We start from the raw sequence: 15,993 nt of genomic DNA on the forward strand, positions 1-15,993 counted from the left end.
TTCCCTCCCCCCTTCTAAAGTTCAACCCACTTTTCCTGTCAATACACCAATAGCCAGTCAAGCCCCTATAATTAATCAGAATAACCAGATCTCTCAAACTCAAATCCCTAAAGTGAGAATGTACATGGGTAATAATAATATTGTTAACCCTTTCCAAAGGAGACCTATCATCTTAGAATAGTATAGACAGTTATTTTTTGATGGAATCCCAGGATATCCCAACCATGTTCCTACTGAGTTAAGAGATAGACTCCATAAATTTGCTGGAAATAATGCAATTAGTGTAGAGGAGCATTTAAAATCTAATGGTGATTTGATAAATGATTACGAGATAGTAGATGAAGATGTCATATTGAAATTATTTGTCCAGTCCCTAATAGATGATGCAAGAGATTGGTATAGGGGTCTCCTTGTTAATAGCATTGGGTCTTGGGAGGATTTTAAGAATTTCTTTCAAGAACAATATGGTGACAAAACAAATGTGAGCTTCATGCTCAATGAGTTCAATAATATTAGAAAATCTGATAATGAAATGGTCATAGATTTCAATGCTAGATTTTAGAAGGCAATGCATAGATTGTATCAGGTGATGAGATTAGATGATAACATGTGCCTGAACACTTATTACAATGCATTTGATTCCAAAATGGCTTATATTTTAAGGGATAAGAATCCACATAGCCTGAGAGATGCATTCATAATTGCTATCAATGTGGAGAGCAATAGGAAAGCATCTGGAAAATTAGGAAGAAGAACTAATGGTAGGCTATGGCAGGAAACAAAACAACAACCAAACAAAGTTGCTAAGGAGGAAGATAAGATAGAAAATTTAGTCACTGCTATGAAGGATCTAACTGCCAAGGTAAACAAAAATGATAAAGCTCATTATAATTGGCAAGATAGACCCCCTAGATTGCATGATATGCCCTACAACACCAACTGGAAGGATGGTAAACCTTAGAATGAGAAGCCTAAGAATGTTCAGAGCCAAGATACCCTTGATCCCTTAAAAGGAAAAAAAGTTCACAACATAGAGAATACTACTAAGGCAGTTATAGCTAAGGCCAAGCACAATTACAATCTGAGGAGTACCAAAAGGGATAGTGATTAGGGTGAACCTGGTTCTATGTTTATAAAAAAGGTATCCCAGAATAAAGTAGCAAGTAGTGCTATTTTGCCTCAAGTTGGTCAAGAGAAGAAAGATCAAGTTAAAGAAGTGCCCAAGGATACAGATAATAAAGCTACTAATGATATGCAAGGAGCTGCCACAACAAAGAAGGCAACTCAGCCTAAGGCAAAAAAAGCTAAAGTTAATACTGAATTGAGCAGTAATTCTACATTTGACATGGCTCAGGCTCTTACACAAATGAAAGTTACTGTCCCATTAATAGAGTTGTTGAAAATAAAAGAACATAGGGAAGCAGCCTTGTCTTTGTTTTCTAACATATCTGACAGTAATACAGTCTTACCCACCAGTTCAATTAAAGATGGAAAGGATCAGGAGTTCCAAACCCTAGAGGTTTATGTAGGAACAACTATTACTCAAGAACCTTCACAGGTAGATTCTTTTTATGTCACTTTGTCAGTGAATAACCGATTGATAAAAAATTGTATGATAGATTCTGGTGCAACTACTAATGTAATGCCTTATGATGTTATGAAAAAATTAGGACTATCAGTGACTATAGTATATGGGAAATGCTATGCTATGGATAACAGAGAAGTGCCTGTAATAGGTACAATGAGAGATGTTGAAGTGAAGATAGCAACATTACTTGAAGCGACCTATAAGATGGATGTTATTGTCACTGACACTAAGCCTCATTATGGCATGTTATCATCCAAGTAGTGGGCGACAACAGTAGGCAGAAATGTCCAATTGGATTTATCTTATGCTACCATCCCAATCAATGGGAATCAAGTCAAGTTATACAGAGAACCACGTGCTCCTAGAGTAATTGAAAATGTAGATCCTAGCATGCTCAATTGTATGATTGATGTGGATCTTGACAACTTTAGAGTACAACCAATTTTACTCCAATTAAAGAATACTGACTCCATTGTGATTGAATTGGAATAAAAAAAACATGATCTATGGTAGATGTATTTTGATGGAGCTTGCTCCAATGAAGGATCTGGAGCAGGAGTTCTTTTTGTATCCCCATCAGGTATAACTTTTAAGTATTCTTTCTTATTAGCCTTTCAGTGCACAAACAACACGGCTGAATATGAAGCTCTATTATTGGGGCTTGAAGTTGCAAAGAGGCATGGGATACAACTGGTGAAAGTTTTAGAAGATTCAGAATTGGTTGTCTCTTAGGTAAGATCCAAATATGCATAAAAAAATGATAGATTGAAAAGATATAAACATGCAGTTTGGGATGTCATTGAGCATTTTAGTGCATTTTCTATTAATTGGATAGAGAGATCAAAGAATATCATGGCATACTTTTTAGCTAATGTTGCATCAAAGAATGATGATGCAACACTAACTAGTATATCCACTGTGGAAATAAAATCTAGGCCCGCCATCCCTGATAATGTGTATAATTGGTAAGTTTTTGCCGATGATGAAGATATTCTTAGGTTCATACAATGTATTGATGATTATGATGGACAAAACATTGACTGCAATGCATTGGTAGAGGTGATTGATAGCAGAGAGAAAACATTCGGGGATGACTTGGTTTAGTTGGAGACAAATGAGATACTGAAAGGGTTGGTAGAGCTTGAGGGCATGTTCAACTATAATGACAGTCACCTGCACCAGCAATCTACTACCAAGTTAGAAGAATTGGAGGAGGTAAACTTGGGGACAAAATCATCCCCTAAGTTCATATATGTTGGAAAGAACTTGCCTCCTCATGTCAGAATTAATCTTATTAATTTATTGAAAAGATATAAGCATGTGTTTGCTTGGTCTTATGAAGACCTAAAGGTGTATAGACAAGACCTATTTCAACATGAAGTTCCTTTACTTCTAGATGCTAAGCCTTTCAGACAAAAGTAGAGACCTATTAATCCCCTACTGGAAACCAAGATGCAACAAGAATTGACTAAACTAAGAGAATAGGGGATTATTAAGCCCATAAGGCATTCCTCATGGGTCTCCAATTTGGTCCCGGTTAGAAAGAAAAATGGGGACATAAGGCTCTGTGTTGACTTCAGAAATTTGAATGTTTCTTCCCTGAAGGATAATTATTCTTCCCCCAATATGGAAGCCATGCTGCAGAGAGTAATTGGTTGTGATCTTTTTTCAATGATGGATGGTTTCTCGGGGTATAATCAGGTGCTAGTGAAGGAATCCGAGCAATTCAAAACTACTTTCACCACCCCTTGGGGAACATATGTTTATGTTAGAATGCCTTTTGGGTTAAAAAATGTTGGAGCTACATTTCAGACAGTAATGGATGTAGCCTTCAAAGAATTCATCAACATCATCATGGTAGTGTACCAAGATGATTTAACCTATTTCTCCAAAAGAGATGATGACCACTGTGGACACTTGGAACAAGTGTTCAGTAAGGCATTAGAATTTGGTGTGTCATCAAGCCCCAAGAAGTGTCATTTTACTGTCACTGAAGGGAAGCTATTGGGGCATATTGTCTCTAAGGAAGGGGTAAGAATAGACCCTGAAAGAATTGAGGTAATAAATAATGTGCCTGAACCAAACAGTGCTAAGGGTATCCAGTCTTTTTTAGGCAAAGTTAATTTTGTTAGAAGATTTATTTCAAACTTTGTAGAGGTGGTAAAGCCTATTGTTAGATTACTCAAGAAGGATACCAAGTTTTACTGGGATCAAGAAGCTTCAAAGGCTTTTACTGAGATTTAAAAAGCCATTCAAGAAGAACCTATGTTGAAATCCTCGGATTATAGTAAGCCCTTTTCTTTGTTCTCTTTTGCTTCATATCATACAGTAGTTGCAGTGTTGTTGCAAAAAGATAATGAGGGACATGAACATCCCATAGCTTTCTATAGCAAGTCTTTGTAGGCAGCAGAATTAAGATATGAAATCATGGAAAAACAAGCATATGCTTTGGTTAAAGCTATTAAGGCTTTCAGGCCATATCTTGTAAATGCACAAGTAGTTGCTTATGTTCCACATGCTGCAGTCAAGGACATTTTGTCCCAATCTGAGGTTATAGGCAAAAGGTGCAGATGGATTAACAAGATCCAAGAATTTGATTTGGAAATAAAGATCACCAAATTGGTGAGAGGCTTTGGCCTTGCCAAGCTTATGGCTGAATCCAATCTTCTTGATGTTGAAATAAATAATGTTGAAGTTGAAAACATCATAGTCACTAGCATTGAAAAGCAACCCTGATATTCAAAGGTAGTGCATTTCTTGAGAGATGTGACATTTTCAGAAGGGATGACTCACAATCAGAAAAGGACATTAAAGCTTAAGTCGCAAAAATATGTTCTCATTCAGGGTGACCTATTTTGGAGAAATAGAGATGGGGAATTACTAATGTGTTTAGATAAATTCCAGGCCAAGAAAGTGCTGATTGAAATTCATAATGGAGTATGTGGAGGTCATTACTCTGCTAAGACAACTGTTGGAAAGATAGTTCAGGCTAGGTATTATTGGCCTACCTTATTTAAAGATGCTCATGAACATGTTAGGAGATGTGACCCATGCCAAAGTTTTTCATCCAAGCTAAAATATGAAGGAGCTTTACCCTTAAATTCGGTCACAGTGGAAGCCCCTTTTGTCCAGTGGGGCATTGATTTTATTGGAGAAATTGCTGAAAGACCAGGAAGAGGCCACAGGTGGATTATAGTAGCAACTGACTATTTTACTAAATGGATCGAAGCTAGACCTACCAAGAGATCTACAAGTAAAGTTGTCATTGATTACTTGATAGATAATGTTGTAACTAGATTTGGAGTCCCTGGAAAATTAGTAATGGATAATGCTATGAGTTTTAGGTCTAAAGAGTTTGTTACATTTTGCACTAGTCATGGGATAATTATGTCCTACTCTTCACCCTATCATCCTCAAGGGAATAGAGAAATTGAATCTAGTAATAAAAGCCTCTTGAACATTATCAAGAAAATATTAGAAGAAAACAAGAGGTCTTGGGATCAAAAGCTGAAATTAGCTTTGTGGGCTAACTGGGTTACTGTAAAAAAGGCAATTGGAGTCTCACCTTTTGAATTGGTTTATGGTACACAAGTTAGAGTGCCAATAAACAATCTTCTTCTAGTATACAAATTCTTGAAAGCTGAAGACATGGAGTTGTCTAAGCCCATGGAGGACCGAATGATTCAGATGGTACAAGTGGAAGAGATTAGAACTCTAGCTCATAATAGGAATTTGAAAATCCAATTGCAATCTAAGTATCTGTTTGACAAAAGGATGTCATTGAGAAAGTTCCAAATCAATGATGTTGTTCTTCAGTGGAATGCAAAAGGATAGGATAAGGGAAAGCATAAGAAGTTTGAGTCATTATGGATCGGACCTTCTGTGGTTTGTGATGTGAATGGAAAAGACTGATACTTTTTTAAAAATATGAATGATGAAGTACAAGAATTTCCAGTGCATGGACAATTCCTAAAATATTACTTTTCTTGATGTCCATGCACAGTAGGTCCTCTATTTGTATATATTTGGGTTTGTTTTGGTTGTTTTCTGTTCGGCTTATTTTTGGTTTGTTTCTCCAGGGTTTCTGAGATTCTTGTGTTGATCTTGCGATCAACCATCCCTAGTCAGAGCCACTGTTATAACTATTTTAAAAATAGATGTTCTCAGTCCATAATTGGCTAGGTTTTTAAAATTTTTGAGTCTGGTATGCCCTAGTTGCTTCAAAATTGTTTTAAGTCCTAAGGGATACATGGTTTAGGTTTTAAGTTGCTTTAATATTTGAGAAAAAACCTTTGGTTTCTAATTTTGCCTTAATTTATTCACTTAAGTAATGGGTCCTTTTGTCATGCAAAGTGTTCCCCCTATTGTTTTTTACCTCGGCTGTCCTTTTAAATGTTTTAATTTTTATTCGCCTTTAAATTGCCTTTTCTAATGACCATCGGGCCTTGTAATTGTCACACAACTCTCAGTCAATTGGATGGCCTGCATGGATTCGTGAACTCAACATGCCTGAAAGTTACCTATCGCGAAGTAGCGAAAGGTTTGGCGTGACACAGTGATGAGGAATTCTTTCTAGGATAAAGGGCAATCGGTTTGGAAAGAGATCAACAACCCGTGTTGATTTGCAACCTAAAGATGCTTGATGTTTACAAGTTGCGAAATGGCAAAATGATGGTGGGCCTAGGTGAAGTGGTTAGTAGAAAGAGTAACAACAATGCAAGTCCTTGAGATCTGACAACCTGCGTTGTTTCAAGGGATAAAGATAACTGAGTTTTACCCTTCATGAAATAGCGAAAGGGTTTGGTGGGTCCCAGAAGATGGTGGGTTTTCTAATGAGTAAAGAGTGAGTGGTTTAGAGAATAATCAACGACCTACGTTAAATCACAACCCAAAGATGCTCGAGCATTAGTTTTCGGGAAATGGTGAAATGACATGGCATTCCAAGTGAGCAGTCCAGGAGGTAGGGATTGCAAATCAAAAGGTTACATGTGTCCTCCAGATCACGTAAATCAATGAACAAACTTGCTGACCAAGTGGTGGGCCCAACAAACAAAATGATATAAACTGAAGACAAAGAGGTGACCTGTCAGGCACAGGTGGCATTTCAAAAGTGGATCCCGTTGAAGTCTTTCAGTGAGTAGGAAGTTGACACGTTAGTTCAAGAGGGATCGAATACCAAAGTGAATGCCATTGATTCAGAGGGCCCACGTCTACCGGTTCTAACAGGTTGTTAAAGTAAGGGCATCTCAAGAAAGATCTAATAGCGGGAGTTATTTCACAACCTTTAAATGCATGATGGTTACTGTTTGCGAAATAGCGAAAATGGTTAGCGTTAACTATTTTGAGAATGGTTAGGGATACAAACCGCCAGGTTAGGACAATGTAAAGATTGATCAAGTTTTAGTTGATCAAATAGCTAGCATAGCTTTGTGAGGTCAAGATGCAAGATGGTTACCCATTGCGAAATAGCGAAAGGATTTTTAGCCTGTTGCCAAGCAAGGAAGAGTCAAAAGGGTAAAAGTGGTGCAAGTTCTATCTGATCCAACGGTTGGCATCTTTTCACTAGATGAACATGCGAGAGATTTGCGCTCTGCAAAATAGTGAAAGAGAAAAATAAAAAATACTCAGAGTAGTTTTGATCCGTTGGAGCCAAAATTTTGAATTCTTTCATGAATTCAATTCTGAAGGGATGACCAAAGCATTCAATGTTAATATCGTAGTTAAGGAGCCAAATTGTTGTATATATCCCTACATCAATTGAATGAGGGTATCATTTCATAGAAGAAGTTGCAGAGAGAGCTGGTGCAGAGTAGAAGTTTGCAAATCGAAATCAGGTTCTCTTGCTCTTTGTTTACCCATTTCTTAAAGATTGTTGAATTGTGGTCTTGTCCTATTAGAAAATTGCTTTCATTGATAATTGGCTTAGTTGCATACTCCTAAAATGGGACCTAGAAGAGAATTACCAGGGAAGGCAAATTACCAGGAGCAAAATATTTGTGATGACTTTCTTGAGCAATTAACCATGTCGACCAATGTCGAGGATAGGGCTAAGGAGTTAGTGCCAAAAAACCCTCATTTGAAAATTGGGGATGGTTGACATGATAAAGGAAATTGGTTGAGGGACCTTGAAATAGGGATATCTGGTCCCAGTTTGTTTAAACTGGGTTTTATTCAGAGACATGCCCCTTCCCCTATGAATAGAATCTGGAATTTAGATGTAGGGAAACTTGTGGTCCCTGGTGTGTTCATGGATGTTGATTTGTTGACCCTAATCGCACAAAGTTATGACCCTACTGCCAGATGCATTAGAAACATAAAGGGATCAACCCTTGTCGAAATCAAAGATGATGAATTTAGGAATGTCTTCAAGCTTAGTGAAGCTTCCAGCTATCTTGACCCTATTGATTTTGAGGCATTAACCCATGTTTACAATGCCTAGAGAGATCATCTTAGGAGTGGCCCATTGAAAGAATTTTTTGTCAAAATAGGGGGATTAACAGTTGTAGGTCCTAGCACAATGGAGCCATTTTCCCTAAATTTATTTACCTTGAGAGCTAAGGGTATGTACTGGACACTGTGTCAAATTTTTGGAGAAGATGCTGAGAAAAACATGCCCGTCCATTATATGTTAATGATTGCCCAAATTTTGAACCCTTCCCTGGCCATAACATTGGACTTCGTTCCTTTCCTCTCTGATGCTATCCATGCAAGCCTAGTAGGAATCAAGAATGGTAAGGTAGACAAGCTATTTGGATGGTATTCCTTGTTGATGCATATGTTTCTATTCAAAGGGGCTGATTATTTTGCAAAAGAGACGGACCTGGTTAAGGTCAAGGATAAAGAGGAGATGCTAGGGCAATTGTGGAGTAGTGTTCTATCTTGGGATATAGAGGATGCAAGTTATCTGATGTTTGAAAGATGCTTTGCATCTAAAATTATAGTTCTCTTGTGTGCAGAAAACCCTAGGATTCCAAAGGCTCTTTTGGAATTCCTTAGGCCCAAAGAGTTTGCAGAGGATATCAAGATTGTTCATAACTTGGGAGATATGTATCTATATCCCGTTTCTACTATTTTGAGAGTATATGGTTTCAGAGGAACCCCTTATCTACTACCTTATAAGGTTCCATTAAAGATAGGGATTATAGAAGTATTAAGACAGATTGGAGGAGTGCAGGAGGCTGAGTTAACTAACAGGGTTAAAGGGACAATTTTCCCAACCATCACCATGGCTCATCATTTTGTAATTACCAAAGGTGGATGGAAGTATTTTGAAGAATTCTTTAAACCATACATGTTATCAATTGCAGTGTCAAGGTGTGTCGACCCTGAAGATTTCTTCAATGACATGTTCAAGAAGAGAGTAGTTTGTAAAATCAGGCCTCACCAATTCCAATTCCCTAAAGATTTGACTAGGAATGAATTTAGTCTAGATGAGCAGGAGTTGAGGAAGGAGAAGTGGACTGTGTACAGAAGAGCACTTGACGTTATCTATCAGTTTGATTCTAGTTATGATCCTCTCTCTAGTTTTACCCTTTTTTGAAGAAAAGGTTAAATTCTTAATTCTTTATTTTGAAGATTTAATGCAAACCTTGAAGGAAAAAAGAGAAGCCATAATGCAGAATGATCCTAATAGGGCTAAATTGGTCCTAGCCAAGCTTGCCTTTGCTAAGGCTATTCCACGAGGTGATTATATAATGCACAAGAGATCTGAGTATACTGTAATGATGCCAGTAATAGGTAAACCTTCTACTTCTAGAGAGAGAAGGGCCATTGAAGATATTATTGATATTTAGGATTCGCCTAAGAGGTAGAGGATAGGTAAAGAAATTGAAACTGATAACCCTCAGTACTCTCCATATCAGTCCCCTATTCATAGAGGAGATCAACAAGTGGTGGCTGAGCAATTGATACAATTGGGGAGTCTAGGTGAAATTGCTTACACCTATAATGAGACTCAAGAAGGAATGCTAGAAGAGCCACCCTATACTGAAATGGATGTAACTTATGGTGAGCTGCAGGGAAAAGAATTGGACATTACTGTCAAACTAGCTAGCCAAGAATTCCTTGCTGATAGCAATTTTGTCACATTAGGATATTTTATGTAGTTTCTATGGAAGCAAAATATTGATGAATTCAAGATTAGAAGTGAGCAAAGGATAAATGAACAGCCTCTCAATGATGCAGCCCGAGTGGAGGAAGAGGTTAAACAAGAAATGATGGTTGAGTTCAAAGCTATCACTCTTGAGGCTAGAAGAGAGATGGTGGATAAGGTTGGTGTGCTAATCCTCCCTGAATGGGATATAGCTAATGCACTGGCTCTTGAAGTGGTCAGAAAGGAAACTAAGCCAATGAAGGGAGTGGTATTCAGCAAAGATGATGCTTCTTTGGTTATGTGGTCCCTTAAAAGAGATGAAGGTAGAAGAAGGAAAGATACCTCATAGTCTAACCTTCTAGGAGCTATGTTAGTCAGGATACAGGGGTGGTGGAAGTAGCTAGTACTGTTTTAGAGACTGCTAAGTTCAATGTAGCAGTAGTAGAGAAGGAAGCAAAAGAAAAGCCTGATCTTCAAATTAAGTTGGAAACAATTCTAAAGGCTTATAATGAAGCCAAAAAGGAGGTAGCCAGCAAGGACACTATCATTGCCAAACTTCAAAGTCAGTTGATGGGACAATACCAAGGAGGTGAGTCCTCTACTTTGGCAATTTCTTCTTCTCCAGCAAGGCCCCCACCTACTAGTCCCATCATAGAATTCCCTCCTTCTCCTATTCTTTTTGGTTTTCAAATAGCTGAGACTTATCAACATGAATTGGGAAAGTTGAAACAGACTCAGGCCTTATTTACAAATAAGTATGAGGAGAAGATAAAGGCTAAAATTTTTAGTTTTGCTGACATCGTTGATGCTCCCACAGTATATATCAATATGAAGAGAATTTTTGACACTCTTTGTGAGTTAAATGAGGAAAAGGCCATTCTAGAGCCTATTCTAAATAAGTGGATCCCGAGGGAGGTAGATTTAGAATTCATGTGTGTATCTTATGATGAAGCCAGATCCGATGCCACTATTAAATCCACATGTGAATTGACCAAAGGTTTGACAAAGCTGGCAGAAAGGAAAGCCAATGTGGAAAGGAAGGTTAATTTATATAGAAAAGAGTATACTAAGCAAAAATTTGAACTGTTTCCTAGAGGTTTTGTCAACCAAAATCAGATAAAGGACAAATAGGTATGGCTGGATGAGTTAGGAGCTAATCTATCTCTAAGGGTAAATGAAATAATCAATAAAGATAACACCTCATTGTTTGTTAAAACAAGTGAGGAAATAGAAAAGATCAAATCACATTATGGTTTCTTGGAGTTAGAAGTGAGGAAAATAAGGAACTCTTGGAAAAGGCTATTAAAGTTGAAGAAAAAGATTATTGGCTACTCATGGCCTACCAATGATGTTTTTCAAGAGTGGTCCAAAAAATATGCGGTGCAGGAAGAAGATGCTCCAAAACAGTTGGAAGATGCTCCAGGACAGTTGGAGGATATTGCAGAAGAGTTACCAACTGAAAAGGTCATTGAGACAGAAAGAGACTTGTAACTACTTTTTGAAACAAAGTATAGTTGTAACAAATTTCCCTAGGGAAGTTTGAAGCTTTGTATGCATCCATGTTGTTATAAATGGATACCAGGACTATAGGAAAAGATGATCGCAAGAAATTGTAAGAAAACTCTGCAGAAATATATCTGGGATTTTCTAGTCATATAGAAAACGCTGTAATATTTTTGTAATATTTTTTGAAATTAATATCAATATACAAACCATCAATTTTGAGCCTAGAATTTGTGTTGTCTTTGGGTGTTCTTGCAAATATTTACTGGTCTCAATCTCAGTAATTTAGGGTTATTCATTTGAGCATGGATTGTAAGGCAATCTTTTATAGGCGTGTTTCTTAGCTTTTCTCTTCAGGAGGGAAATTAAATATGCGAGAAATATCTCTGTCAGTAAGTTACTTGTTTAGAAACTTTAAATGTGATGAATGCTTTTTATTTTGATAAGGATGAATTTTCATATGTGTCAGGCATATGTGGGGTTTATAGAAGTCGAGGTGATGGGATGTGTGGAGATGTCTAATTGTGGGATTATTTTTTAAACTTAGATGACTCTGTGGCCTGGATAAGGCACTGATATATATTGTAGTTATCTTTTTACATATTTTTTGGATCAACACCGAATAGGAGCATGGGATTTATTTCTTTGTTTCACTTAGTTTTAAGGTGAATAGATTCATTGGTTTTTGGACTGGTTTACTGTGGATCTGTCTTTTAAAGTGTGAATTTGGTTCACAAGAGGTTTACCCGCCTGAACTTTGGATAAGTTCGAAGTGTAGAAGGTTATTTAAACCTTGTGATATGTTGCTCTAAAGTTTCTTTTCCTTGATCTCTCTTTTACAGATAGAGTTATTTTTATTCTTCCAAGGGATAAAAAGGGAATCAAAATTTGACAACAACAAGGCCAATGTGATCCTAGCAAGAAAAGTACAAATATAGCATCCTTCAGAAATTTAGCTAGCTTACAAGCCAGGCAATTCAAAAGGTAAAAAAAATAGACTCATGTTATAGACGTGTAAACATCTATGAAAGAATTTTCTAGCTGTACCAAGCCAACACCCTCCTTCCCACAAAGTAGAAGTCTTGGTCTGTAAACAACCAGAATAGAAGAACCATAGGGAAATCTAAGTAACTTGGCAAGATTGCGAGAACTGTCATTCAACGAATCTTTTTTATCACCCTTGGCCACTACGTAGAAGATCTCAGACATATAATTAATGATTATTTTTAGATGTCCTTGTAAGTATGGAGATATTACTGGGGACAATGGCCTTGAATGTACTATTGTACCTCTATGGGTAGCAAGAGTAATAGTAGATATAACTTCCACAAAATCATGCTTCTCTACTTTCATAGAATCAAAATCTATGACAAAGTTATCATCACTAGTGTATACTTGAGGATATTTATCACGGAAAGCATTAATTGCAGCTTCTATCAACAAAGCATTTAAATTAGTACCACAATACCCTGCACAAGATGCTTCCAATTCCATTCTTAATTGTTCTCATAAAGGATTCTTCCACTTTCTTGTGTGGATATTTAATATCTCAGCTTGTGCTTTACAATCAGTTAAGGAAAATACAAATTCATGATCAAACCGACCAGGAGAATGAAGAGCTCCATCAATATCATCAATCCTATTTGTTAGTGCAATAAGCACTACTTGACCTCTAGAGTCTACACCATCCATTAGAGAAAGAAGTGTAGATACAATAGAATTGTGAATTTGTTCTTGTTTACTAGACCTCACTGGGGCAAGACCATCTATTTCATCAAAAAATATTATGGATGGTTGGTTCCTTTGCACTTCTTACAAAAGTAATTTCAGCTATCGCTCAGCTTCCCCAACCCACTTGTTGAGTACATCATCTCCCTTTCGCATGTAAAAGTTTACTTTATGTCCTACCTTGGAAGCAACACATGCTAAAGCCCTTGCAATCAATGTTTTTCCAGTTCCTGGAGGACCATATAGTAAGACTCCCCTTGGAGGAGATATGTAATAATTTCCGAAGAAACCAGGATAGAGAAGAGGAAAAAAGTCATTTCTTTCAATGCATCAATGTTGCTAGAAAGCCCTCCAATATCATCAAAACTCACTGTTTCATCAACCTGCAAGGTTTGAATGTCAGCTCCACCTTTTGAACTAGGCCTAGTAGGTTGTGTACCTACACTTCCATAACCAAACGTATCACCTTGGTGTCCCCATCTAGATGTTGCAACTTCCAAACCCCAAGAAGTTGCGTTATGCATGTCAATTCCACCACAAACCCATTGCTGACCAAAGTTTCTATTTCCAACATGCATCCATGATAATGAACCAATAGGACCCTGATCCATCTCATCCACAAGAAGAGAATCACCTGACTCATCAATTCTTTGTGCACGATGATGTTTTTTAACCCTTGAGACACCTCATCTCGCATCACATGCATTTTTTATTCTCATTCCTTTATGCAGTACTCTACATGGTGGAGACTATAGCCATTGGTTTTCTTCTTTTTCAGAAGAAAACCTCCTTGCTTCGGTGCCATTTCGAAGAGAATACCATCTCCTTCCTTCTTGTTCTTTACCTTCCTCACCCTTTTCCTCAATTTCATCTTCTTCATCTTCCTCTCCTCCATCCCTAGCCTCCCATTCATTTCTATCATCTTCCTCCTCTAAACATTCATGGTCTTTAGAATCTTGACAATAATGTTGGATAGTTGACTTTCGAGGCCAAAGTCCTTCTCGCTGTGGCAAAGATATTGTATCTCTTGTCCTCTTCTCTTGCATTGGACTAGATTGCTCTTCCTAACTAGGGTTGTTCTTAAATTTAATAGTAGCTGGGTGATACATTTATCTCTGCAGCCATTGATACCCAAACTTATAATATTATGCAACAAAGTATTGGGCAAAAGAAGTTTTATCTTCATAAAAAAAACAATGGAGATTGGAGAAAATCCTACCATCAGATCTGTATCCTCTCTGTCTATGTTATCTATTTCATAATCCTCTAACTTGCAAAAATTTGTCCTCTTTCTTGTCGAACGACATGGAGTGGATGTATGTGACTGCCAGTATAAGCAACTTCAGCATACAAATTTAACTATGAAAGATGCCTACATATTTCACAAGAGCAGCTAGGAACTCTATCAGTTACTTGCACGTTCATGTTCTGTGTCTAATTTGAAGGACAAACTGTTTCATGCACCTGAGAAAAGAAATCAAAATAATATAGAGGCTTTTAAAAGAAAAATGAGAAATCCACAATGATCTACATAACAAAGCATAGAATGATGGATGTATTGTAATAAACAAGTCTCAAGTATCCATGACTCAAAAAGAATAGATCAATGAGAAGGGAAGAAATTTTTTAAAGTAAAAATAATTTATTATTTAAATCAACATACATATTCATGTCTGCCAAGTAAAATGCTGAAGAACACTAGCATATTGAAATTGAGAAGAAATTAGACTCAGTTTAAAACTTACATAAGAAAATTATAAAGCTTTAGTACTAAACTTGACTAAGCTGCTAAGCATAGAATCTAAGACTCGTAACAGAAAATATAAACCTCATATCAGACAACAGTTGTAATTCATTAAGTTCAATGAACTGCAACTTGTGGAGGGGACTGATAAAATCCATCTTCACCTCTCGTGAACTCAAAAGGCTGATCGACCTTCCCATATTGCAATCTGTATCGCTAAATTCCAAATAGATTATTAAAAGAATACCTTATCATATATTATAAATGGAAACATGCATATAACTTGCAAAGATCATTAAGTGTTGCCAACATTACTGTAGCATATATATTCCTATAATTCTATCATATTCATAGATTTATCTTTGATCTAAATGTTGCTATGACAAAATAATTTTATGCTCTTACTTGTTTTTGACCTTAATTCTTTTTCTGCATATCTTCTTGATCATTTGATCTTTGATCTTTCCTACATTGTTGTTGAATGATTAAGTATAGTCAAAACAAATTTATAGAATTTTAACATTGAAATTATGATGTAGCATTTGCAAATAGAAGGCAAGCCATCAATGGGGCATTTGTTGCATTCACATCATGATCCTATGCTTAAGACTATTATGGACAATGATATTGTTCCTTGACATTACGCTGTAATTGTACCATCCATTTTGAGTACACCCACAAAGCTTTTCTTAAGCTTTAATTAGAATAAAGTTTATACATTCTAAATGTTGAAATTATAATTTGTAATTTTTATTTATATTGAAACTTAAACTTGATATGCAATAAAGTAGCTTTTTTATCCATGATGTGTAATGAACACCTTTTGAGCTCTGAAGTATTTTCCTTAAATTCAGTAGTATGCATTTTTTTCAATAATATTTTTACAAATTTATTTATTCTCCTTAAAAAAATAAATTGATTATTACCTATTCTTCTCAAGGTCTTCAATTAATTAATTACTCTAAATTCTTATCTTTAGAAAATTTTCTGAGTTTTTGAAATTTGAACTTCTTTGGGTCTGCTAAGTCTTTGAAGTTTTTTTGGGTTTGTCAAACTTTTTTCCAATCCAAGTTTTTCAACTTTGCTACTAAGTAAACCAATAGGTTAGTGATATATAAGTAATAGGTCAGAATGTAATGGATTCTAGCCAAACTAAAATCTACACCCTATTTTGAACAAATAGCCAAGATCTTTTTCTTCATTCTTCTTCATTATTCTAGAGTTTTACCTTGGATGTTAAGGAGTACATTCCCTTGATTCTATAAGAATTGCCTCACCAATATCTTTCATCTAGAACCACCATCCCGGGATATTAAGGGCAAATTCACTTGTAGATAT

The 15,993-nt window shown here is 36.5% G+C and overlaps 1 pseudogene; it reads right to left on the reverse strand.

Annotated features, from left to right (window-relative positions):
* LOC131856464 (ATPase family AAA domain-containing protein At1g05910-like) overlaps positions 1-13,957 on the reverse strand; it is a 50,975-nt pseudogene extending 37,018 nt beyond the window's left edge.
* Positions 13,958-15,993: the final 2,036 nt, after the last annotated feature.

This window comes from Cryptomeria japonica, chromosome 7, assembly GCF_030272615.1.
Source record: "Cryptomeria japonica chromosome 7, Sugi_1.0, whole genome shotgun sequence".
Classification (NCBI taxonomy): domain Eukaryota; kingdom Viridiplantae; phylum Streptophyta; class Pinopsida; order Cupressales; family Cupressaceae; genus Cryptomeria; species Cryptomeria japonica.